The sequence below is a fragment of the Scyliorhinus torazame genome, chromosome 3 (genome assembly GCF_047496885.1).
Source record: "Scyliorhinus torazame isolate Kashiwa2021f chromosome 3, sScyTor2.1, whole genome shotgun sequence".
In the NCBI taxonomy this organism is placed as follows: Eukaryota; Metazoa; Chordata; class Chondrichthyes; order Carcharhiniformes; family Scyliorhinidae; genus Scyliorhinus; species Scyliorhinus torazame.
The window spans coordinates 1891485-1915965 of NC_092709.1; the positions used below are offsets into that span (position 1 = coordinate 1891485).

At 49.9% G+C, this 24481-nt stretch overlaps 2 protein-coding genes across 4 annotated transcripts in view; one reads left to right on the top strand and one right to left on the bottom strand.

Moving 5' to 3' along the window:
- Positions 1 to 22444, bottom strand: part of LOC140408241 (complexin-1) — a 415332-nt gene extending 392888 nt beyond the window's left edge. The window contains exon 1 of the mRNA XM_072495179.1: positions 22331 to 22444. The gene's annotated coding sequence lies outside the window, so the exon portion shown is untranslated. The remainder of the gene's footprint in view (positions 1 to 22330) is intronic.
- Positions 1 to 24481, top strand: part of LOC140408242 (polycomb group RING finger protein 3) — a 942343-nt gene that overhangs the window by 808138 nt on the left and 109724 nt on the right. The gene's annotated exons all lie outside the window — the stretch shown is intronic.

Here is a 24481-nt window from a genome sequence, read left to right on the forward strand (position 1 = left end):
AATTCAGTTGCAAATTAAACAAATGGAACATGAGAAAGAATTAAAGCGGCTTGAATACGAGAGTGAGAGAGAGGAAAAAGAAAGAGAAAGAAAGAGAGAGGAAAAAGAAAAGGAGAGAGAAGAAAGGAGAAAAGAAAGAATAGCCCTAGCAGAACAAAAAGACAAAGAAAGGGAGATACAGATCAGGGAAAAAGATAAAGTGAGGGAGTTTGAAATTCAGAAAATGGGCATGAAATATGACAATCAGTTAAAATTGGCAGACATAAAGGGAAACGTACCGTTGGAGGAGATGGATGAGGATAATGAGACTGAGCGTCATAGTCGAAGATGTGGTGAGGATCTATTTAAATATGTCCAAGCATTGCCAAGGTTTGACGAGAAGGAAGTGGAAGTCTTTTTCATTTCATTTGAGAAGTTAGCTAAACAAATGAAATGGCCACAGGACATGTGGGTGTTACTGATTCAAACAAAGCTGGTAGGTAGGGCTAGTGAAGTGTTTGCATCACACCTGGAGGAGGTATCTGGAACGTATGAGGAGGTGAAGAAATCTATCTTAAGTGCATATCAGCGAGTGCCTGAAGCTTACAGACAAAGGTTTAGAAATTTAAGGAAAGAATTTGGTCAAACATACATGGAGTTTGAAAGGCTCAGAGTAATTTTGATAGGTGGATAAGGGCTTTGAAAATTCAATTCCTGATGTAGTGAGAACTCATGTGGAAGAACAGAGGGTCAAAACTGCGAGATTAGCAGCGGAAATGGCAGATGATTATGAATTAGTTCATAAATCAAAGATTGGTTTCCGACATCAGTTTCAGCCGGTGAGGGATAGAAACTGGGGACATGAGAAATACTCAAGTGGTAAATGTAAAGGTGATCTGATGGGTGACAATAAAGAGAGTGTACCTCCGATTAAAAAAGGAATCCAGGAGGGTGGAAAAGAAATGAAAAGTTTCAGATGTTTTCACTGTAATAAACTAGGCCATGTAAAGTCACAGTGTTGGTGGCTGAACGGTAGCACGGTATGGTAGCATTGTGGATAGCACAATTGCTTCACAGCACCAGGGTCCCAGGTTCGATTCCGGCTTGGGTCATTGTCTGTGCGGAGTCTGCACATTCTCCCCGTGTGTGCGTGGGTTTCCTCCGGGTGCTCCGGTTTCCTCCCACAGTCCAAAGATGTGCAGGTTAGGTGGATTGGCCATGATAAATTGCCCTTAGTGTCCAAAATTACCCTTAGTGTTGGGTGGGGTTACTGGGTTATGGGGATAGGGTGGAGGTGTGGACCTTGGTAGGGTGCTCTTTCCAAGAGCCGGTGCAGACTCGATGGGCCGAATGACCTCCTTCTGCACTGTAAATTCTATGAAAAAGCACTGGGAAGGCTGATGTGGTAAAACAGGATAAGACAGTGGGGTTTGTTAGAGTGGTAAAGGAAAGCCCCAGGGAAGCGAAGGAGGTGCAAACGATTGTACAGCCTGTTCAAGAAGTAATTGTTAAGAAGGTGCCAGATGTCTTGAAAGAATTTACTTGCGTGGGTAAAGTTTACTCATGTATATCAGGAGGAGCAGGTAAAGAAGTCACAATTTTAAGAGATACAGGGGCTAGTCAATCTTTAATGGTAAGAGATAAGGAATTATGTAGTTTGGGAAGAATGTTGCCAGAAAAGGCGGTGATATGTGGAATTCAGGGTGAGAGGGGTAGCGTTCCATTATATAAGGTAATGTGGGAAAGTCCAGTGAAGAGTGGTGAAGTGGTAGTCGGAGTAATAGATAAACTATCTTGTCCAGGAATACAGTTTATCTTGGGTAATGATATAGCTGGATCGCAGGTGGGAGTGATGCCTACTGTGGTTGATAAGCCAGTGGAAAATCAGTCAACTGAAGTGTTGAAGGATGAATATCCTGGGATTTTTCCTGATTGTGTAGTAACAAGGTCGCAAAGTCACAGGTTCAGACAAGAGGAGAAATCAAAAAGTGAAGATGAAGTTGAAGTGCAATTATCAGAAACGATTTTTGATCAGATGGTTGAAAAAGAACAAGAACAGGTGGAGGATGAGGCGGATATTTTTAGTTCAGGAAAATTGGCGGAGTTACAACAGAAAGATGTAGAAATAAAACGGATATATCAGAAAGCATATACGGAAGAGGAATCTGAGAGTATACCAGAGTGTTATTACCGTAAAAGTGATGTCTTGATGAGAAAATGGAGACCTGTACATATGCAGGCGGATGAAAAGTGGGCAGAAGTTCATCAAGTAGTATTGCCGGTAGGGTATAGAAAGGAGGTGTTGCGAGTTGCACATGAGGTACCAGTGGGAGGTCATTTGGGAATAAGGAAAACTCAAGCTAAAATCCAGAAACATTTTTATGGGCCTGGACTACATAAAGATGTAGTTAAATTTTGTCAATGATATCACACATGTTAAGTGATAGGGAAACCTCAAGCAGTGATAAACCCAGTTCCCTTAATACTCATTCCAGCATTTGAGGAACCTTTAACCAGGGTCATAATTGATTGCGTAGGACCGCTTCCTAAAACAAAATGTGGGAATCAATATCTTTTGACTGTAATGGATGTATCTACTAGGTTTTCAGAGGCCATTCCAGTACGTAATATTACAGCTAAAGGATTATGGAGGAGTTACTTAAATTCTTTACGAGATATGGACTACCCACAGAAATTCAATCAGATCAAGGAACAAATTTTACTTCAAAGTTGTTCAAAGAAGTTATCGATAGCTTAGGAATAAAACAATTTAAATCAACTGCGTACCATCCAGAATCGCAGGGAGCGTTAGAAAGGTGGCATCAGACATTAAAGACAATGTTGAGGGCGTATTGTCAAGATTATCCAGAGGATTGGGATAAAGGAATCCCATTCGTATTGTTTGCAATTAGGGATGCACCTAATAAGTCTACCAAATGTAGTCCTTTTGAACTAATTTTTGTTCATGAGGTAAGTGGACCACTTAAATTGATTAAGGAAAAATTGGTGAGTGAGAAATCGGAAATTATACTATTGGATTACGTGTCAAATTTTAGGGAACGATTAAACAGAGCAGGTGAATTGGCTAGACAACATTTGAAAGTTGCACAAAATGTGATGAAACGGGTAGCGGACAAGAAATCCAAAGTTCGTAGTTTTGCCAGTGGGGATAAAGTTTTAGTGCCAGTGGTAGGGGAGCCTTTACAAGCTAGGTTTTGTGGACCATATCAGATTGAAAGGAAATTAAGTGAGGTGAATTATGTGGTAAAAACACCAGATAGAAGGAAGACTCACAGAGTGTGTCATGTGAATATGCTTAAAAGGTACTTTGAAAGGGAAGGAGAGAAAAAGGAGGTTTTAATGATTCTAACTCAAAGTGACAAACCAAATCCAGATCACTGTGAATTTGACATACCTCAAATTAAATTGGAAAATGAGGATGTTCTTAAAAATTGGGATGAATTGTTAAGTTACCTTCCAGAGGAAAAACAAACTGACCTGAAAGAGTTATTGATATCACATGGGCAAGTTTGTAGAGATAAATTGGGAAGTATTAAAATGGCTATACATGATGTAGATGTGGGAAATGCTGTTCCGATCAAACAACATCCATATAGACTTAATCCTTTAAAATTGGCACAGGTTAACAGAGAGATTGAGAGTATGCTTAATAATGGCATAATTGCAGTGGGTTGCAGCCAATGGAGCTCACCCATAGTGATGGTACCTAAACCAGATGGTACCCAACGGTTGTGTGTGGACTATCGAAAGGTGAATGCAGTTACAAGAACGGACTCTTATCCTGTCCCAACATTGAAGGATTGCATGGAGAAAGTGGGACAATCTGCTTTTATTTCCAACTTTCCAGACATGGAAAGAACATTTAAAACATCGTATGGAGTTCTTCGATCGACTTCAGGAGGCGGGTTTGGTGATGAACCTAGCCAAAAGTGAATCTGGAGAAGCTCGAATCACTTTCCTTGCAGAGTTTCCGATACCCTCAAGACGAAGGGAAATAATGCGGTTTATTAACATGAATGAATTTGATCGAAACTTTGTGCAAAAGTTTTGTGGCGTGATTACTCCACTGATGGACTTGCTAACGAAACCTAAAAATGTCAGTGGACAGCGGACCTTCAACAGGTATTTGACTGCCTGAAAGCTGTGATCACCAATGCTCCTGTATTGGAGAATTGCAAGGGGCTCTGTGGTCAGATTGAACTAAAGTATCTGAATCTAAAGAGAAATGCCGAGTAGAGGAATGGATGGATCGTGCAGAGACTTTGTTCAAAGAGACTGGCAATCGAGAAGGATTTCGGTTGGAGAAAGAAGAACAAAGAAAAACGGACTATATTGTTATACCTGTTTGAGTGTGTTGTTTTCTTTAAATGAAAATGTATATTTACTGTGTACATTTCTTAGTGGATGGTGCAAAAGTGAAAAATAAAACCATCTTGAAGTTGATGGTTTTCTTTTTCTTGGGGGGAGGTGTCATGTGAGAGTGCCTTTAAGAACTGGATGTTTAAGCAATGTACCTTTAAGAAAACAGTGATATCATAGAGTGGGTGGAGCTCAGCTCAGTTCAGCCATTTTTGAAGTTTCAGTTTTGAAAAATGCCCTGCTGGTTTTGCTGAGAGCAGTTTAAAAGTGCCTGGCTGTTTTGCTGTGAGCTGATTAAAAGGAGAAAGCCAGTTTGAGACAGCAGCTTGAGAAGTTCTGGTTTGCTGTGAGTTGCTTGGAGGGAGAAAGCCAGTTTGAGAAAACAGCGTGGGTGTGTCTGTGGGTTTCCAGAGAGCTGCATGAAAAAAGCAAGGTGCTGGAGCTGAAGTCACCCAAGCTAATATATCTCTGCCATTCTACAGAAAAAATATATATCCTTTAACCTGATGTGATATTGTTTAAAGGTGTTAAGTCTCTTGGAAGTTTGAAGGAACATTTTAAGGAATTATTTACTGTTGCAATATTTTCTGAGTTATCTTTGAAGTAAGAGGTGCTAAGAGATCCATTGTTTATTTAAGATGTTAAGTTGAGTTCATGGAACAAACACTGTTTTGTGTTTTAAAAACCCACGTGTCCATAATTGTAATCCCACACCTAGGGAAAAAGCCGTGTGCTAGAAAAAGCAACAAATCCATTAAAGGGAGAGGTTGGTTGAACTCCAGGGTACATTTTGGGGTTCTGAAAACGCCGCGCCCATAACACTCTGGAGTGAGTGAGAGAGGATTCTGCCTCCCTGGAGTGAATGAGAGAGGATTCTGTCTCCCTGGAGTGAATGAGAGAGGATTCTGTCTCTCTGGAGTGAGTGAGAATGAGAGAGGATTCTATCTCCCTGGAGTGAGTGAATGAGAGGGGATTCTGTCTCTCTGGAGTGAGTGAATGAGAGGGGATTCTGTCTCTCTGAAGTGAGTGAGAGCGGATTCTGTCTCACTGGAGTGAATGAATGAGAGGGGATTCTGTCTCTCTGGAGTGAATGAGAGCGGATTCTGTCTCTCTGGAGTGAGTGAATGAGAGAGGATTCTGACTCTCTGGGTTGAGTGAATGAGAGAGGATTCTGTCTCTGTGGTGTGAGTGAATGAGAGAGGATTCTATCTCCCTGGAGTGAGTGAATGAGAGGGGATTCTGTCTCTCTGGAGTGAGTGAATGAGAGGGGATTCTGTCTCTCTGGAATGAGTGAATGAGACAGGATTCTGTCTATCTGGAGTGAGTGAATGAGAGAGGATTCTATCTCCCTGGAGTGAGTGAATGAGAGGGGATTCTGTCTCTCTGGAGTGAGTGAATGAGAGGGGATTCTGTCTCTCTGGAGTGAGTGAATGAGAGCGGATTCTGTCTCTCTGGAGTGAGTGAATGAGAGAGGATTCTGTCTCTCTGGAGTGAGTGAATGAGAGAGGATTCTATCTCCCTGGAGTGAGTGAATGAGAGGGGATTCTGTCTCTCTGGAGTGAGTGAATGAGAGGGGATTCTGTCTCTCTGGAGTGAGTGAATGAGAGAGGATTCTGTCTCTCTGGAGTGAGTGAATGAGAGAGGATTCTGTCTCTCTGGAGTGAGTGAATGAGAGAGGATTCTGTCTCTCTGGAGTGAATGAGAATGAGAGAGGATTCTGTCTCTCTAGAGTGAGTGAGAGAGGATTCTGTCTCCCTGGAGGGAGTGAGAGCGGATTCTGTCTCTCTGGAGTGAATGAATGAGAGGGGATTCTGTCTCTCTGGGGTGAGTGAGAGCGAATTCTGTCTCTCTGGAGTGAGTGAATGAGAGCGGATTCTGACTCTCTGGGTTGAGTGAATGAGAGAGGATTCTGTCTCTCTGGAGTGAATGAGAATGAGAGAGGATACTGTCTCTCTGGAGGGAGTGAGTGAGAGAGGATTCTGTCTCTCTGGAGTGAATGAGAGAGGATTCTGTCTCTCTGGAGTGAGTGAGAATGAGAGAGGATTCTGTCTCTCTGGAGTGAGTTAATGAGAGAGGATTCTATCTCTCTGGAGTTTGTGAATGAGAGGGGATTCTGTCTCTCTGGAGTGAGTGAACGAGAGAGGATTCTGTCTCTCTGAAGTGAATGAGAATGAGAGAGGATTCTGTCTCTCTGGAGTGAATGAATGAGAGGGAATTCTGTCTCTCTGGAGTGAGTGAATGAGAGTGCATTCTATCTCTCTGGAATGAGTGAATGAGAGTGGATTCTGTCTCTCTGGAGTGGGTGACTGAGAGAGGATTCTGACTCTCTGGGTTGAGTGAATGAGAGAGGATTCTGTCTCTCTGGAGTGAGTGAATGAGAGAGGATTCTGTCTCTCTGGAGGGAGTGAGTGAGAGAGGATTCTGTCTCTCTGGAGTGAGTGAATGAGAGGGGATTCTGTCTCTCTGGAGTGAGTGAGAGCGGATTCTGTCTCTCTGGGTTGAGTGAATGAGAGAGGATTCTGTGTCTCTGGAGTGAATGAGAGAGGATTCTGTCTCTCTGGTGTGAATGAATGAGAGAGGATTCTGTCTCTCTGGAGTGAGTGAATGAGAGAGGATTCTATCTCCCTGGAGTGAGTGAATGAGAGGGGATTCTGTCTCTCTGGAGTGAGTGAATGAGAGAGGATTCTGTCTCTCTGGAGTTAGTGAATGAGAGAGGATTCTATCTCCCTGGAGTGAGTGAATGAGAGGGGATTCTGTCTCTTTGGAGTGAGTGAATGAGAGGGGATTCTGTCTCTCTGGAGTGAGTGAATGAGAGAGGATTCTGTCTCTCTGGAGTGAGTGAATGAGAGAGGATTCTATCTCCCTGGAGTGAGTGAATGAGAGGGGATTCTGTCTCTCTGGAGTGAGTGAATGAGAAGGGATTCTGTCTCTCTGGAGTGAGTGAATGAGAGCGGATTCTGTCTCTCTGGAGTGAGTGAATGAGAGAGGATTCTGTCTCTCTGGAGTGAATGAGAATGAGAGAGGATTCTGTCTCCCTGGAGTGAATGAGAGAGGATTCTGTCTCTCTGGAGTGAATGAATGAGAGGGGATTCTGTCTCTCTGGAGTGAGTGAATGAGAGTGGATTCTGTCTCTCTGGAGTGAGTGAATGAGAGAGGATTCTGACTCTCGGGGTTGAGTGAATGAGAGAGGATTCTGTCTCTCTGGAGTGAGTGAGTGAGAGAGGATTCTGTCTCCCTGGAGGGAGTGAGTGAGAGAGGATTCTGTCTCTCTGGAGTGAGTGAATGAGAGCGGATTCTGTCTCTCTGGAGTGAGTGAGAGCGGATTCTGTCTCTCTGGAGTGAGTGAATGAGAGCGGATTCTGTCTCTCTGGAGTGAGTGAGAGCGGATTGTGTCTCTCTGGAGCGAATGAATGAGAGGGGATTCTGTCTCTCTGTGGTGAGTGAGAGCGGATTCTGTCTCTCTGGAGTGAGTGAATGAGAGCGGATTCTGACTCTCTGGGTTGAGTGAATGAGAGAGGATTCTGTCTCTCTGGAGTGAATGAGAATGAGAGAGGATACTGTCTCTCTGGAGGGAGTGAGTGAGAGAGGATTCTGTCTCACTGGAGTGAATGAGAGAGGATTCTGTCTCTCTGGAGTGAGTGAGAATGAGAGAGGATTCTGTCTCTCTGGAGTGAGTGAATGAGAGAGGATTCTGACTCTCTGGGTTGAGTGAATGAGAGGGGATTCTGTCTCTCTGGAGTGAGTGAATGAGAGAGGATTCTATCTCCCTGGAGTGAGTGAATGAGAGGGGATTCTGTCTCTTTGGAGTGAGTGAATGAGAGGGGATTCTGTCTCTCTGGAGTGAGTGAATGAGAGGGGATTCTGTCTCTCTGGAGTGAGTGAATGAGAGAGGATTCTGTCTCTCTGGAGTGAGTGAATGAGAGGGGATTCTGTCTCTCTGGAGTGAGTGAATGAGAAGGGATTCTGTCTCTCTGGAGTGAGTGAATGAGAGCGGATTCTGTCTCTCTGGAGTGAGTGAATGAGAGAGGATTCTGTCTCTCTGGAGTGAATGAGAATGAGAGAGGATTCTGTCTCCCTGGAGTGAATGAGAGAGGATTCTGTCTCTCTGGAGTGAATGAATGAGAGGGGATTCTGTCTCTCTGGAGTGAGTGAATGAGAGTGGATTCTGTCTCTCTGGAGTGAGTGAATGAGAGAGGATTCTGACTCTCGGGGTTGAGTGAATGAGAGAGGATTCTGTCTCTCTGGAGTGAGTGAGTGAGAGAGGATTCTGTCTCCCTGGAGGGAGTGAGTGAGAGAGGATTCTGTCTCTCTGGAGTGAGTGAATGAGAGCGGATTCTGTCTCTCTGGAGTGAGTGAGAGCGGATTCTGTCTCTCTGGAGTGAGTGAATGAGAGCGGATTCTGTCTCTCTGGAGTGAGTGAGAGCGGATTGTGTCTCTCTGGAGCGAATGAATGAGAGGGGATTCTGTCTCTCTGTGGTGAGTGAGAGCGGATTCTGTCTCTCTGGAGTGAGTGAATGAGAGCGGATTCTGACTCTCTGGGTTGAGTGAATGAGAGAGGATTCTGTCTCTCTGGAGTGAATGAGAATGAGAGAGGATACTGTCTCTCTGGAGGGAGTGAGTGAGAGAGGATTCTGTCTCTCTGGAGTGAATGAGAGAGGATTCTGTCTCTCTGGCGTGAGTGAGAATGAGAGAGGATTCTGTCTCTCTGGAGTGAGTGAATGAGAGAGGATTCTGACTCTCTGGGTTGAGTGAATGAGAGGGGATTCTGTCTCTCTGGAGTGAGTGAATGAGAGAGGATTCTGTCTCTCTGGGTTGAGTGAATGAGAGAGGATTCTGTGTCTCTGGAGTGAATGAGAGAGGATTCTGTCTCTGGAGTGAGTGGATGAGAAACGATTCTGTCTCTCTGGAGTGAGTGAATGAGAGAGGATTCTGTCTCTCTGGAGTGAGTGAATGAGAGAGGATTCTGTCTCTCTGGAGTGAGTGAAAGAGAGGGGATTCTGTCTCTCTGGTGTGAGTGAATGAGAGAGGATTCTGTCTCTCTGGAGTGAGTGAATGAGAGAGGATTCTGTCTCTCTGGAGTGAATGAGAATGAGAGAGGAGTCTGTCTCTCTGGAGTGAGTGAGAGAGGATTCTGTCTCCCTGGAGGGAGTGAGTGAGAGAGGATTCTGTCTCTCTGGAGTGAGTGAATGAGAGGGGATTCTGTCTCTATGGAGTGAGTGAGAACAGATTCTGTCTCTCTGGAGTGAATGAATGAGAGGGGATTCTGTCTCTCTGGGGTGAGTGAGAACGGATTCTGTCTCTCTGGAGTGAATGAGAATGAGGGAGGATAGTGTCTCTCTGGAGGGAGTGAGTGAGAGAGGGTTCTGTCTCTATGGAGTGAATGAGAGAGGATTCTGTCTCTCTGGAGTGAGTGAGAATGAGAGAGGATACTGTCTCTCTGGAGGGAGTGAGTGAGAGAGGGTTCTGTCTCTCTGGAGTGAATGAGAGAGGATTCTGTCTCTCTGGAGTGAGTGAATGAGAGCGAATTCTGTCTCTCTGGAGTGAGTGAATGAGAGCGGATTCTGACTCTCTGGGTTGAATGAGAGAGGGTTCTGTCTCTCTGGAGTGAATGAGAGAGGATTCTGTCTCTCTGGAGTGAGTGAATGAGAGCGAATTCTGTCTCTCTGGAGTGAGTGAATGAGAGCGGATTCTGACTCTCTGGGTTGAATGAGAGAGGATTCTGTCTCTCTGGAGTGAGTGAATGAGAGAGGATTCTGTCTCTCTGGAATGAGTGAGAGAGAGAGGATTCTGTCTCTCTGGAATGAGTGAGAGAGAGAGGATTCTGACTCTCTGGAGTGAGTGAATGAGAGAGGATTCTGTCTCTCTGGAGTGAGTGAATGAGAGAGGATTCTGTCTCTCTGGAATGAGTGAGAGAGAGAGGATTCTGTCTCTCTGGAATGAGTGAGAGAGAGAGGATTCTGACTCTCTGGAGTGAGTGAATGAGAGAGGATTCTGTCTCTCTGGAATGAGTGAGAGAGAGAGGATTCTGTCTCTCTGGAATGAGTGAGAGAGAGAGGATTCTGACTCTCTGGAGTGAGTGAATGAGAGAGGATTCTGTCTCTCTGGAATGAGTGAGAGAGAGAGGATTCTGTCTCTCTGGAATGAGTGAGAGAGAGAGGATTCTGACTCTCTGGAGTGAGTGAATGAGAGAGGATTCTGTCTCTCTGGAGTGAGTGAATGAGAGAGGATTCTGTCTCTCTGGAATGAGTGAGAGAGAGAGGATTCTGTCTCTCTGGAATGAGTGAGAGAGAGAGGATTCTGACTCTCTGGAGTGAGTGAATGAGAGAGGATTCTGTCTCTCTGGAGTGAGTGAATGAGAGAGGATTCTGTCTCTCTGGAATGAGTGAGAGAGAGAGGATTCTGACTCTCTGGAATGAGTGAATGAGAGAGGATTCTGTCTCTCTGGAGTGAGTGAGAGAGGATTCTGTCTCCCTGGAGTGAGTGAATGAGAGAGGATTCTGACTCTCTGGAATGAGTGAATGAGAGAGGATTCTGTCTCTCTGGAGTGAGTGAGAGAGGATTCTGTCTCCCTGGAGTGAGTGAATGAGAGAGGATTCTGACTCTCTGGAATGAGTGAATGAGAGAGGATTCTGTCTCTCTGGAGTGAGTGAAAGAGAGAGGCTTCCCTCTGGGGTGTGTGAAAGAGGATTCTGTCTCCCTAGGGTGAGTTAGAATGAGGGGATTCTGTCTCTCTGGAGTGAATGAATAAGAGATAATTCTGTCTCTATGGAGTTAGTGAAAGAGAGAGGATTCTGTCTCCCTGGAGTGTGTGAGAATGAGAGAGGATTCAGTCTCTATGGCGGGAGTGAGTGAGAGAGGATTCTGTCTCTCTGGGGTAAGTGAATGGGAGAGAATTCTGTCTCCCTGGAGTGTGTGAGAATGAGAGAGGATTCTGTCTCTCTGGAGTGAGTGAGAATGAGAGAGGATTCTGTCTCTCTGGAGTGTGTGAATGAGAGAGGTTTCTGTCTCCCTGGAGTGTGTGAGAGAGAGAGAGGATTCTGTCTCTCTGGAGTGAGTGAATGAGGCTTCTGTCTCTCTGGGGAGTGAATGAGAGAGGATTCTGTCTCTCTGGTGTGAGTGAATGAGAGAGGATTCTATCCCCCTGGAGAGGGTGAATGAGAGAGGATTCTATCTCCCTGGAGTGAGTGAATGAGAGGGGATTCTGTCTCTCTGGAGTGAGTGAATGAGAGGGGATTCTATCTCTCTGGAGTGAGTGAATGAGAGCGGATTCTGTCTCTCTGGAGTGAGTGAATGAGAGAGGATTCTGTCTCTCTGGAGTGAATGAGAATGAGAGAGGATTCTGTCTCTCTGGAGTGAATGAGAGAGGATTCTGTCTCTCTGGTGTGAGTGAGTGAGAGAGGATTCTATCTCTCTGGAGTGAGTGAATGAGAGAGGATTCTATCTCCCTGGAGTGAGTGAACGAGAGAGGATTCTGTCTCTCTGAAGTGAATGAGAATGAGAGAGGATTCTGTCTCTCTGGAGTGAATGATGAGAGGGAATTCTGTCTCTCTGGAGTGAGTGAATGAGAGTTTATTCTATCTCTCTGGAATGAGTGAATGAGAGTGGATTCTGTCTCTCTGGAGTGGGTGAATGAGAGAGGATTCTGACTCTCTTGGTTGAGTGAATGAGAGAGGATTCTGTCTCTCTGGAGTGAGTGAATGAGAGAGGATTCTGTCTCTCTGGAGGGAGTGAGTGAGAGAGAATTCTGTCTCTCTGGAGTGAGTGAATGAGAGGGGATTCTGTCTCTCTGGAGTGAGTGAGAGCGGATTCTGTCTCTCTGGAGTGAATGAGTGAGAGGGGATTCTGTCTCTCTGGAGTGAATGAGAGCGGATTCTGTCTCTCTGGAGTGAGTGAATGAGAGAGGATTCTGACTCTCTGTGTTGAGTGAATGAGAGAGGATTCTGACTCTCTGGGTTGAGTGAATGAGAGAGGATTCTGTCTCTCTGGAGTGAATGAGAATGAGAGAGGATTCTGTCTCTCTGGAGTGAATGAGAATGAGGGAGGATTCTGTCTCTCTGGAGGGAGTGAGTGAGAGAGGATTCTGTCTCTCTGGAGTGAGAGAATGAGAGAGGATTCTGACTCTCTGGAGTGAGTGAATGAGAGGGGATTCTGTCTCTCTGGAGTGAGTGAATGAGAGCGGATTCTGTCTCATTGGAGTGAGTGAATGAGAGGGGATTCTGTCTCTCTGGAATGAGTGAGAGCGGATTCTGTCTCTCTGGAGTGAGTGAATGAGAGCGGATTCTGTCTCTCTGGAGTGAGTGAATGAGAGTGGATTCTGTCTCTCTGGAGTGAGTGAATGAGAGAGGATTCTGACTCTCTGGTTTGAGTGAATGAGAGAGGATTCTGTCTCTCTGGAGGGAGTGAGTGAGAGAGGATTCTGTCTCTCTGGAGTGGGTGAATGAGAGAGGATTCTGTCTCTCTAGAGTGAGTGAATGAGAGAGGATTCTGTCTCTCTGGGGTGAGTGAAAGAGAGAGGATTCTCTCTGGGGTGTGTGAGAGAGGATTCTGTCTCCCTAGGGTGAATGAGAATGAGGGGATTCTGTCTCTCTGGAGTGAATGAATGAGAGATAATTCTGTCTCTCTGGAGTTAGGGAAAGAGAGAGGATTCTGTCTCCCTGGAGTGTGTGTGAATGAGAGAGGATTCTGTCTCTCTGGAGTGAAAGAGAGAGGATTCTGTCTCTCTGGAGTGAATGAGAATGAGAGAGGATTCTGTCTCCCTGGAGTGAGTGAATGAGAGAGGATTCTGTCTCTCGAGTGAATGAGAGATGATTCTGTCTCTCTGGAGTGAGTGAAAGAGAGAGGATTCTCTGTGGGGTGTATGAGAGAGGATTCTGACTCCCTAGGGTGAGTGAGAATGAGGGGATTCTGTCTCTCTGGAATGAATGAATGAGAGATAATTCCGTCTCTCTGGAGTGAGTGAGAATGAGAGAGGATTCTGTCGCCCTGGAGTGAGTGAGAATTAGAGAGAATTCTGTCTCCCTGGAGTGAATGAATGAGAGAGGATTCTGTCTCCCTGGAGTGTGTGAGAATGAGCGAGGATTCTGTCTCTGTGGAGTGAGTGAGAATGAGAGAGGATTCTGTCTCTCTGGAGTGAGTGAACGAGAGAGGATTCTGTCTCTCTGGGGTGAGTGAATGAGAGAGGATTCAGTCTCCCTGGAGTGAGTGAGAGATGATTCTGTCTCTCTGGAGTGAATGAGAATGAGAGAGGATTCTGTCTCCCTGCAATGAGTGAATTAGAGAGGATTCTGTCTCTGGAGTGAGTGAGAGAGGATTCTGTCTCCCTGGGGAGTGAATGAGAGAGGATTCTGTCTCCCTGCAGTGAGTGAATGAGAGAGAATTCTGTCGCCCTGGAGTGAGTGAGTGAGAGAGGATTCTGTCTCTCTGGAGTGGGTGAGAGAGGATTCTGTCTCCCTGCAGTGAGTGAAAGAGAGGATTCTGTCTCTCTGGGGCGGGTGAGAGAGGATTCTGTCTCCCTGGAGTGAGTGAGAATTAGAGAGGATTCTGTCTCCCTGGAGTGAATGAATGAGAGAGGATTCTGTCTCCCTGGAGTGAATGAATGAGAGAGGATTCTGTCGCCCTGGAGTGAGTGAGAATTAGAGAGAATTCTGTCTCCCTGGAGTGAATGAATGAGAGAGGATTCTGTCTCCCTGGAGTGTGTGAGAATGAGCGAGGATTCTGTCTCTGTGGAGTGAGTGAGAATGAGAGTGGATTCTGTCTCTCTGGAGTGAGTGAACGAGAGAGGGTTCTGTCTCTCTGGAGTGAGTGAACGAGAGAGGGTTCTGTCTCTCTGGGGTGAGTGAATGAGAGAGGATTCTGTCTCCCTGGGGTGAGTGAATGGGAGAGGATTCTGTCTCTCTGGATTGTGTGAATGAGAGAGGATTCTGTCTCTCTGGAGTGAATGAGAGAGGATTCTGTCTCTCTGGGGTGAGTGAATGGGAGAGGATTCTGTCTCTCTGGATTGTGTGAATGAGAGAGGATTCTGTCTCTCTGGAGTGAATGAGAGAGGATTCTGTCTCTCTGGAGTGAGTGAATGAGAGAGGATTCTGTCTCTCGAGTGAATGAGAGATGATTCTGTCTCTCTGGAGTGAGTGAAAGAGAGAGGATTCTCTGTGGGGTGTGTGAGAGAGGATTCTGACTCCCTAGGGTGAGTGAGAATGAGGGAATTCTGTCTCTCTGGAATGAATGAATGAGAGATAATTCCGTCTCTCTGGAGTGAGTGAGAATGAGAGAGGATTCTGTCTCCCTGGAGTGTATGAGAATGAGAGAGGATTCTGTCTCTCTGGAGTGAATGAATGAGAGAGGATTCTGTCTCCCTGGAGTGAATGAATGAGAGAGGATTCTGTCTCCCTGGAGTGTGTGAGAATGAGAGAGGATTCTGTCTCTCTGGAGTGAGTGAACGAGAGAGGATTCTGTCTCTCTGGGGTGAGTGAATGAGAGAGGATTCAGTCCCCCTGGAGTGAGTGAATTAGAGAGGATACTGTCTCTCTGGAGTGAGTGAGAGAGGATTCTGTCTCCCTGGGGAGTGAATGAGAGAGGATTCTGTCTCCCTGCAGTGAGTGAATGAGAGAGAATTCTGTCTCTCTGGGGTGGGTGAGTGAGAGAGGATTCTGTCTCTCTGGGGTGGGTGAGGGAGGATTCTGTCTCCCTGCAGTGAGTGAAAGAGAGGATTCTGTCTCTCTGGGGCGGGTGAGAGAGGATTCTGTCTCCCTGGAGTGAGTGGGAATTAGAGAGGATTCTGTCTCCCTCGAGTGAATGAATGAGAGAGGATTCTGTCTCCCTGGAGTGAATGAATGAGAGAGGATTCTGTCTCCCTGGAGTGTGTGAGAATGAGAGAGGATTCTGTCTCTCTGGAGTGAGTGAGAATGAGAGAGGATTCTGTCTCTCTCTGGAGTGAGTGAACGAGAGAGGATTCTGTCTCTCTGGGGTGAGTGAATGAGAGAGGATTCTGTCTCCCTGCAGTGAGTGAATGAGAGAGGATTCTGTCTCTCTAGAGTGAGTGAATGAGAGAGGATTCTGTCTCTCTGGAGTGAGTGAAAGAGAGAGGATTCTCTCTGGGGTGTGTGAGAGAGGATTCTGTCTCCCTCCGGTGAGTGAGAATGAGGGGATTCTGTCTCTCTGGTGTGAATGAATGAGAGATAATTCTGTCTCTCTGGAGTTAGTGAAAGAGAGAGGATTCTGTCTCCCTGGAGTGTGTGTGAATGAAAGAGGCTTCTGTCTCTATGGCGGGAGTGAGTGAGAGAGGATTCTGTCTCTCTGGAGTTAGTGAAAGAGAGAGGATTCTGTCTCCCTGGAGTGTGTGAGAATGAAAGAGGCTTCTGTCTCTATGGCGGGAGTGAGTGAGAGAGGATTCTGTCTCTCTGGGGTGAGTGAATGGGAGAGGATTCTGTCTCCCTGGAGTGTGTGAGAATGAGAGAGGATTCTGTCTCTCTGGAGTGAGTGAGAATGAGAGAGGATTCTGACTCTCTGGAGTGAGTGAATGAGAGAGGATTCTGTCTCTCTGGAGTGAGTGAATGAGAGAGGATTCTGTCTCTCTGGAGTGAGTGAAAGAGAGACGATTCTGTCTCCCTGGAGTGTGTGAGAATGAGAGAGGATTCTGTCTCTCTGGGGTGAGTGAATGGGAGAGGATTCTGTCTCCCTGGAGTGTGTGAGAATGAGAGAGGATGCTGTCTCCCTGGAGTGTGTGAGAATGAGAGAGGATTCTGTCTCTCTGGAGTGAGTGAACGAGAGAGGATTCTGTCTCCCTGGAGTGAATAAATGAGAGAGAATTCTGTCTCCCTCGAGTGTGTGAGAATGAGAGAGGATTCTGTCTCTCTGGAGTGAGTGAACGAGAGAGGATTCTGTCTCTCTGGAGTGAGTGAACGAGAGAGGATTCTGTCTCCCTGGTGTGAATGAATGAGAGAGGATTCTGTCTCCCTCGAGTGTGTGAGAATGAGAGAGGATTCTGTCTCTCTGGAGTGAGTGAACGAGAGAGAATTCTGTCTCTCTGGAGTGACTGAATGAGAGAGGATTCTGTCTCTCTGGGGTGAGTGAATGGGAGAGGATTCTGTCTCTCTGGATTGTGTGAATGAGAGAGGATTCTGTCTCTCTGGAGTGAATGAGAGAGGATTCTGTCTCTCTGGAGTGAGTGAATGAGAGAGGATTCTGTCTCTCGAGTGAATGAGAGATGATTCTGTCTCTCTGGAGTGAGTGAAAGAGAGAGGATTCTCTGTGGGGTGTGTGAGAGAGGATTCTGACTCCCTAGGGTGAGTGAGAATGAGGGAATTCTGTCTCTCTGGAATGAATGAATGAGAGATAATTCCGTCTCTCTGGAGTGAGTGAGAATGAGAGAGGATTCTGTCTCCCTGGAGTGTATGAGAATGAGAGAGGATTCTGTCTCTCTGGAGTGAATGAATGAGAGAGGATTCTGTCTCCCTGGAGTGAATGAATGAGAGAGGATTCTGTCTCCCTGGAGTGTGTGAGAATGAGAGAGGATTCTGTCTCTCTGGAGTGAGTGAACGAGAGAGGATTCTGTCTCTCTGGGGTGAGTGAATGAGAGAGGATTCAGTCTCCCTGGAGTGAGTGAATTAGAGAGGATACTGTCTCTCTGGAGTGATTGAGAATGAGAGTGGATTCTGTCTCCCTGCAGTGAGTGAATTAGAGAGGATACTGTCTCTCTGGAGTGAGTGAGAGAGGATTCTGTCTCCCTGGGGAGTGGATGAGAGAGGATTCTGTCTCCCTGCAGTGAGTGAATGAGAGAGAATTCTGTCTCTCTGGGGTGGGTGAGTGAGAGAGGATTCTGTCTCTCTGGGGTGGGTGAGGGAGGATTCTGTCTCCCTGCAGTGAGTGGGAATTAGAGAGGATTCTGTCTCCCTCGAGTGAATGAATGAGAGAGGATTCTGTCTCCCTGGAGTGAGTGAGAATTAGAGAGAATTCTGTCTCCCTGGAGTGAATGAATGAGAGAGGATTCTGTCTCCCTGGAGTGTGTGAGAATGAGAGAGGATTCTGTCTCTCTGGAGTGAGTGAGAATGAGAGAGGATTCTGTCTCTCTCTGGAGTGAGTGAACGAGAGAGGATTCTGTCTCTCTGGGGTGAGTGAATGAGAGAGGATTCTGTCTCCCTGCAGTGAGTGAATGAGAGAGGATTCTGTCTCTCTAGAGTGAGTGAATGAGAGAGGATTCTGTCTCTCTGGAGTGAGTGAAAGAGAGAGGATTCTCTCTGGGGTGTGTGAGAGAGGATTCTGTCTCCCTCCGGTGAGTGAGAATGAGGGGATTCTGTCTCTCTGGTGTGAATGAATGAGAGATAATTCTGTCTCTCTGGAGTTAGTGAAAGAGAGAGGATTCTGTCTCCCTGGAGTGTGTGAGAATGAAAGAGGCTTCTGTCTCTATGGCGGGAGTGAGTGAGAGAGGATTCTGTCTCTCTGGGGTGAGTGAATGGGAGAGGATTCTGTCTCCCTGGAGTGTGTGAGAATGAGAGAGGATTCTGTCTCTCTGGAGTGAGTGAGAATGAGAGAGGATTCTGACTCTCTGGAGTGAGTGAATGAGAGAGGATTCTGTCTCTCTGGAGTGAGTGAATGAGAGAGGATTCTGTCTCTCTGGAGTGAGTGAAAGAGAGACGATTCTGTCTCCCTGGAGTGTGTGAGAATGAGAGAGGATTCTGTCTCTCTGGGGTGAGTGAATGGGAGAGGATTCTGTCTCCCTGGAATGTGTGAGAATGAGAGAGGATGCTGTCTCCCTGGAGTGTGTGAGAATGAGAGAGGATTCTGTCTCTCTGGAGTGAGTGAACGAGAGAGGATTCTGTCTCCCTGGAGTGAATGAATGAGAGAGGATTCTGTCTCCATCGAGTGTGTGAGAATGAGAGAGGATTCTGTCTCTCTGGAGTGAGTGAACGAGAGAGGATTCTGTCTCTCTGGAGTGAGTGAACGAGAGAGGATTCTGTCTCCCTGGTGTGAATGAATGAGAGAGGATTCTGTCTCCCTCGAGTGTGTGAGAATGAGAGAGGATTCTGTCTCTCTGGAGTGAGTGAACGAGAGAGGATTCTGTCTCTCTGGAGTGAGTGAACGAGAGAGGATTCTGTCTCTGGGGTGAGTGAGTGAGAGAGGATTCTGTCTCCCTGCAGTGAGTGAGAGAGGATTCTGTCTCCCTGCAGTGAGTGAGAATTAGAGAGGATTCTGTCTCTCTGGGGCGGGTGAGAGAGGATTCTGTCTCTCTGGGGCGGGTGAGAGAGGATTCTGTCTCCCTGCAGTGAGTGAGAATTAGAGGAGATTCTGTCTCCCTGCAGTGAGTGAAAGAGAGGGTTCTGTCTCCCTGCAGTGAGTGAGAATTAGAGAGGGTTCTGTCTCTGGGTTGGGTGAGCGAGAATGAGCAGATTCAGGTGCCTTTGCAGTAATGTTACCCTTCCTGCCGTGTGGTTGGTGAACTGTATTCTGTCTTATCTCTGCTCTGTATTAACTGATTCGCCCTTCAGACGATCCACTGACTGGTGCCTCTCATTATCCCCGCCTCTGCGTTTTTGTCACTCGCTCCACGCTGAGCATTTCACTGGGGAGGCAGGGTCAGGAATATTAAGAGGAATCGGGGTTTCCGCAGGTTGGCAGTATTCTTTGCTGAGTTTTCTCGAGTTGGGCTGTGCCTCCACATTCTGGCAATTCAAGCTGCACTGTGCCCGCCCCCTTACTGCTTTGCACTTCCACACCGCGGCTCGTTTGCTGCTAATCTCTCCTGTGCGGGATTTGAATGATTGCGGGTTTCCCCAGCCCTCTGCAGCTATTGGTGTGTGTGTTAGCCCCTGGGGTAAAGAGCAGAATGTGCCCGAACTATGTGGGGGTGAGGGGGGGGGGGGTGCTGTGTGGGGTGCTGTGTGTGCTGTGTGAGTTACTGTGTGGGGTGCTGTGTGGGGTGCTGTGTGTGCTGTTGTGTGGGGTGCTGTGTGGGGTGCTGTGTGTGCTGTGTGGGGTGCTGTGTGGGGTGCTGTGTGGGGTGCTGTGTGGGGTGCTGTGTGGGGTGCTGTGTGGGGTGCTGTGTGTGCTGTTGTGTGGGGTGCTGTTTGGGGTGCTGTGTGTGCTGTGTGGGGTGCTGTGTGTGCTGTGTGGGGTGCTGTGTGGGGTGCTGTGTGTGGGGTGCTGTGTGGGGTGCTGTGTGTGCTGTGTGGGGTGCTGTGTGGGGTGCTGTGTGGGGTGCTGTGTGTGCTGTTGTGTGGGGTGCTGTGTGGGGTGCTGTGTGTGCTGTGTGGGGTGCTGTGTGTGCTGTTGTGTGGGGGGCTGTGTGGGGTGCTGTGTGTGCTGTGTGGGGTGCTGTGTGGGGTGCTGTGTGGGGTGCTGTGTGTGCTGTTGTGTGGGGTGCTGTGTGGGGTGCTGTGTGTGCTGTGTGGGGTGCTGTGTGGGGTGCTGTGTGGGGTGCTGTGTGTGGGGTGCTGTGTGGGGTGCTGTGTGTGCTGTGTGGGGTGCTGTGTGGGGTGCTGTGTGGGGTGCTGTGTGTGTTGTGTGGGGTGCTGTGTGGGGTGCTGTGTGGGGTGCTGTGTGTGCTGTTGTGTGGGATGCTGTGTGCGGTGCTGTGTGTGCTGTGTGGGGTGCTGTGTGGGGGTGCTGTGTGGCAGGGAGATTGTGTCTAGTTTCAGCTCGGAGTTCCACATCAATGTGACTGCAAGGACACGGAATGCATCCTCCAATCAGGCCCCTGGAGTGGGTCCTCGGAGCCGGCTGACTGGACTCTGCTTCCGCAGGAACATTCCCAGCTCCCAGGATGGGAGAGCGGCGCCGGTGACTTTCAATCCGGCTCAAGGTCGCGATGGGACCCAGTGAGAGGCGGGTTGTCAGTCTGGGCCCCCCTCTGCCCCGTTTTAAACTGCCCGACCCTGCCCCTGCCCCTCTCCCTGCCCCCCTCTCCCTCACCCTGCTCCTGCCCTTGCCCCTGCCCCTGCCCCTCTCCCTGCCCCTCTCCCTCCCCCTGCCCCTCTCCCTCCCCCTGCCCCTCTCCCTCCCCTGCCCCTCTCCCTGCCCCTCTCCCTTACCCTGCTCCTGCCCTTGCCCCCTGCCCCTGCCCTCTCCCTGCCTCTCCCTCCCCCTGCCACTCTACCTCCCCCTGCCCCTCTCCCTCCCCCTGCCCCTGTCCCTGCCCCTCTCCCTCACCCTGCTCCTGCCCTTGCCCCTACCCTGCCCCTGCCCATCTCCCTGCCCCAAGTGAGGGAGTGAGTGAGGGAGGGAGGGAGGGAGTGAGTGAGTGAGGAAGGGAGGGAGTGAGGGAGGGAGGGAGGGAGGGTGGGAGTGAGGGTCGGAGTGAGTGAGGGAGGGAGTGAGGGTGTCCCTCTCCCTGGCTCTGGCTCCGGGGGGGGTGGGGGGGCTGCTCACACCGCGAAAAACTCCTGCAATTCCCAATCCGGGCAGGATGCCCCCCCCCCCCCCGGAGCCAGAGCCAGGGACAGGGACACCCTCACTTCCTCCCTCACTCACTCCCTCCCTCCCTCCCTCCCTCACTCCGACCCTCACTCACTCACTCCCTCCCCTCCCTCACTCCCTCACTCACTCCTCACTCACTCACTCCCTCACTCACTCCCTCCATCACTCCCCCCCTCCCTCGCTCCTTCTCTCCCTTCCTCACTCCCTCCCTCACTCACTCCCTCCCCTCCCTCCCTCACTCCCTCACTCACTCCCTCCCTCCCTCACTCCCTCCCTCACTCACTCACTCACTCACTCCCTCCCTCACTCACTCACTCCCTCACTCACTCCCTCCATCACTCCCTCCCTCCCTCGCTCCTTCTCTCCCCTTCCTCACTCCCTCCCTCACTCCCTCCCTCCCTCCCTCCTCCCTCCTTCCCACCCTCCCTACCTCCCTCCCTCCTCACTCCCTCCCTCACTCACCCCCCCCCCCCCTCCCATTGCTCCCGGTGGATTGGACCAAATGGAAACCGGGTTTTTCACTGTTTTGTATTGAAGTCAGTGCCGGGTCTCTGGGCTGCCGACAATCGGGCTTTTCCCAAAAGGCGGCCGGTCGCAGACAATCTCTGCAACCCCCCCCCCCCCCCCCCCACCCACCGGCCCCCGGCCCCCCGGCCCGGCTCTCGGTGCTGAGCCAAAAACCCAACTTACCCACGGGGCAGGACCCAGATCAGCCAGAACCAAACTGCAGCAGGTCCTCACTGAGAACCCCCCCCGCAACACCTCCCCAGCAACCCCCCCCCCCCCCAACACCTCCCCAACATCCACCAACACCTCCCCCGCAACCCCCCCCGCAACACCTCCCCGCAACCCCCCCAACACCCCCCTACACCCCCCCCCCCCCCCACTACACCCCCCCAACACCTCCCCAACATCCACCAACACCTCCCCCGCAACACCTCCCCAGCAACCCCCCCAACGCTCCCCCAACACCCCCGCAAACACCCCCCAACACCTCCCCTCCACCCCCCCTACACCCCCCCCCCCACTACACCCACCCCAACACCCCCCAACATCCAACACCTCCCCTCCACCCCCCTTCCACACAACTACTCCACCCCCCCTCCACCCCCCCAAACACCCCCCAACACCCCCCCCAAACACCCCCCCCCTCCTCACACTCCCCTCACCACACAACCACTCCACCCCCCCCTCCACCCCCCCAAACACCCCCCAACACCCCCAAACACCCCCCCTCCACACACAACCACTCCACCCCCCCTCCACCCCCAAACACCCCCCCCCCTCCACACACAACCACTCCACCCCCCAACACCCACCCCTCCACCCCCCAACACTCCCCCCCCCCAAACACCCCCCCTGCACACACACACCCCCGCTACGCACACCCCCCTCCCAAACTGCAGCAGGTCCTCACAGAGAAATTGCCCCCCTCCACACCCCCCCAACAACCCGCAAAGCTGCCTCTCAACCTGCTCCAGTCAACATTGATTGAGAAGCACTATGAGCGCAAGCTGCGCCCCTCCGCCGCCCGCTGCCTCCGGGGCAGCTTTGAGTCTCTTACCCAGCTCAGTGTCACTCAGTCAGTCGGTGCTGAAAGAACAGCTCCCGCTCCCGCTCCAGTCCCAGCGGCTCCAACACTGCTCCGCACTCTGTGAACACAGCTCCCTCCCTCTCCCCTCCCCCTCTCCTCCCTCCTCCCCTCTCCTCTGTCCCTCCCCCTCCCTCCCCAGCCCCTGCGCCAATCCGCACACACACATGTCCGGACTCAGCAAACCCACCTCCCCATCAACACAACTACCTCTGACTGTGAACTCAGGGGCTGCCTCCCTCCCTCACTCCCTCCTTTATTCCCTCCCTCCTCCCTCCCTCCCTCCCTCCCTCACTCACTCACTCACTCACTCACTCACTCACTCACTCACACACTCCCTCACTCCCTCACTCTTTTACTCACTCCCTCCCTCCTTACTCCCTCACTCACTCCTTTATTCCCTCCCTCCATCCTCCCTCCCTCCCTCACTCACTCACTCACTCACTCACACACTCACTCACTCACACACTCCCTCACTCCCTCACTCTTTTACTCACGTCCTCCCTCCTTACTCCCTCACTCACTCACTCCTCACTCACTCACTCCCTCCCTCACTCACTCACTCACTCCTTTACTCCCTCCCTCCTTACTCACTCACTCACTCCCTCCTTCACTCACTCCCTCACTCCTTCGCTCACTCCCTCCCTCCTTACTCACTCTCTCCCTCACTCACTCACTCCCTCACTCCTCCCTCACTCACTCACTCACTCACTCCCCTCCCTCCCTCCTTACTCCCTCACTCCCTCCCTCACTCCTTCGCTCACTCCCCTCCCTCACTCACTCCCTCCCTCACTCACTCCCTCACTCACTCCCTCACTCCCTCCCTCACTCCTTCGCTCACTCCCTCCTTACTCACTCACTCCCTCACTCCCTCCCTCACTCCTTCGCTCACTCCCTCCCTCACTCACTCCCTCACTCACTCACTCTTTCATCACTCACTCACTCCCTCCCTCACTCACTCACTCACTCCCTCACTCACCCACTCACTCACTCCTTCATCACTCACTCACTCCCTCACTCCCTCTCACTCACTCACTCACTCCTTCATCACTCACTCACTCACTCCCTCACTCACTCCCTCACTCCTTTACTCCCTCCCTCCCCTCACTCACTCACTCCCTCCCTCACTCACTCCCTCCTCCTTACTCACTCCCTCCCTCCCTCACTCACTCACTCCTTTACTCACTCCCTCCCTCCTTACTCACTCACTCCTCACTCCCTCCCTCCCTCACACCCTCCTTCACTCACTCCCTCACTCCTTCAATCACTCCTCCCTCACTCACTCCCTCACTCACTCACTTCTTCATCACTCACTCACTCACTCCCTCACTCACTCCCTCACTCCTTTACTCCCTCCCTCCCTTACTCACTCACTCCCTCACTCCCTCCCTCCTTACTCACTCACTCCCTCACTCATTCCCTCCCTCATTCCTTTACTCACTCCCTCCCTCCCTTACTCACTCACTCCCTCCTTACTCACTCACTCCCTCACTCCTTTACTCACACCCTCCCTCCTTACTCACTCCCTCCCTCACTCACTCACTCCCTCACTCACTCCCTCCCTCCCTCACTCACTCTCTCCCTCCCTCCCTCACTCACATCCTCCTTACTCACTCACTCCCTCACTCACTCACTCACTCAGTCCCTCACTCCTTTACTCACTCCCTCCCTCCTTACTCACTCACTCCCTCAATCACTCACTCCCTCACTCACTCCCTCACTCCTTCGCTCCCTCCCTCCCTCCTTACTCACTCACTCCCTCACTCACTCCCCCACTCACTCACTCCCTCCCTCACTCCCTCCTTCACTCACTCCCTCTCTCACTCCCTCCTTCACTTACTCACTCACCCCTTCACTCACTCCCTCCCTCACTCACTCACTCCCTCACTCACTCACTCCCTCCCTCACTCACTCCCTCCCTCCTTACTCACTCACTCCCTCACTCACTCCCTCACTCTTTTACTCACTCACTCCCTCCTTACTCCCTCACTCCCTCACTCACTCACCCCCTCACTCACTCACTCCCTCCCTCACTCACTCCTTTACTCCCTCCCTCCTTACTCCACTCACTCACTCCCCTCCTTCACTCACTCCCTCACTCCTTCGCTCACTCCCTCCCTCCTT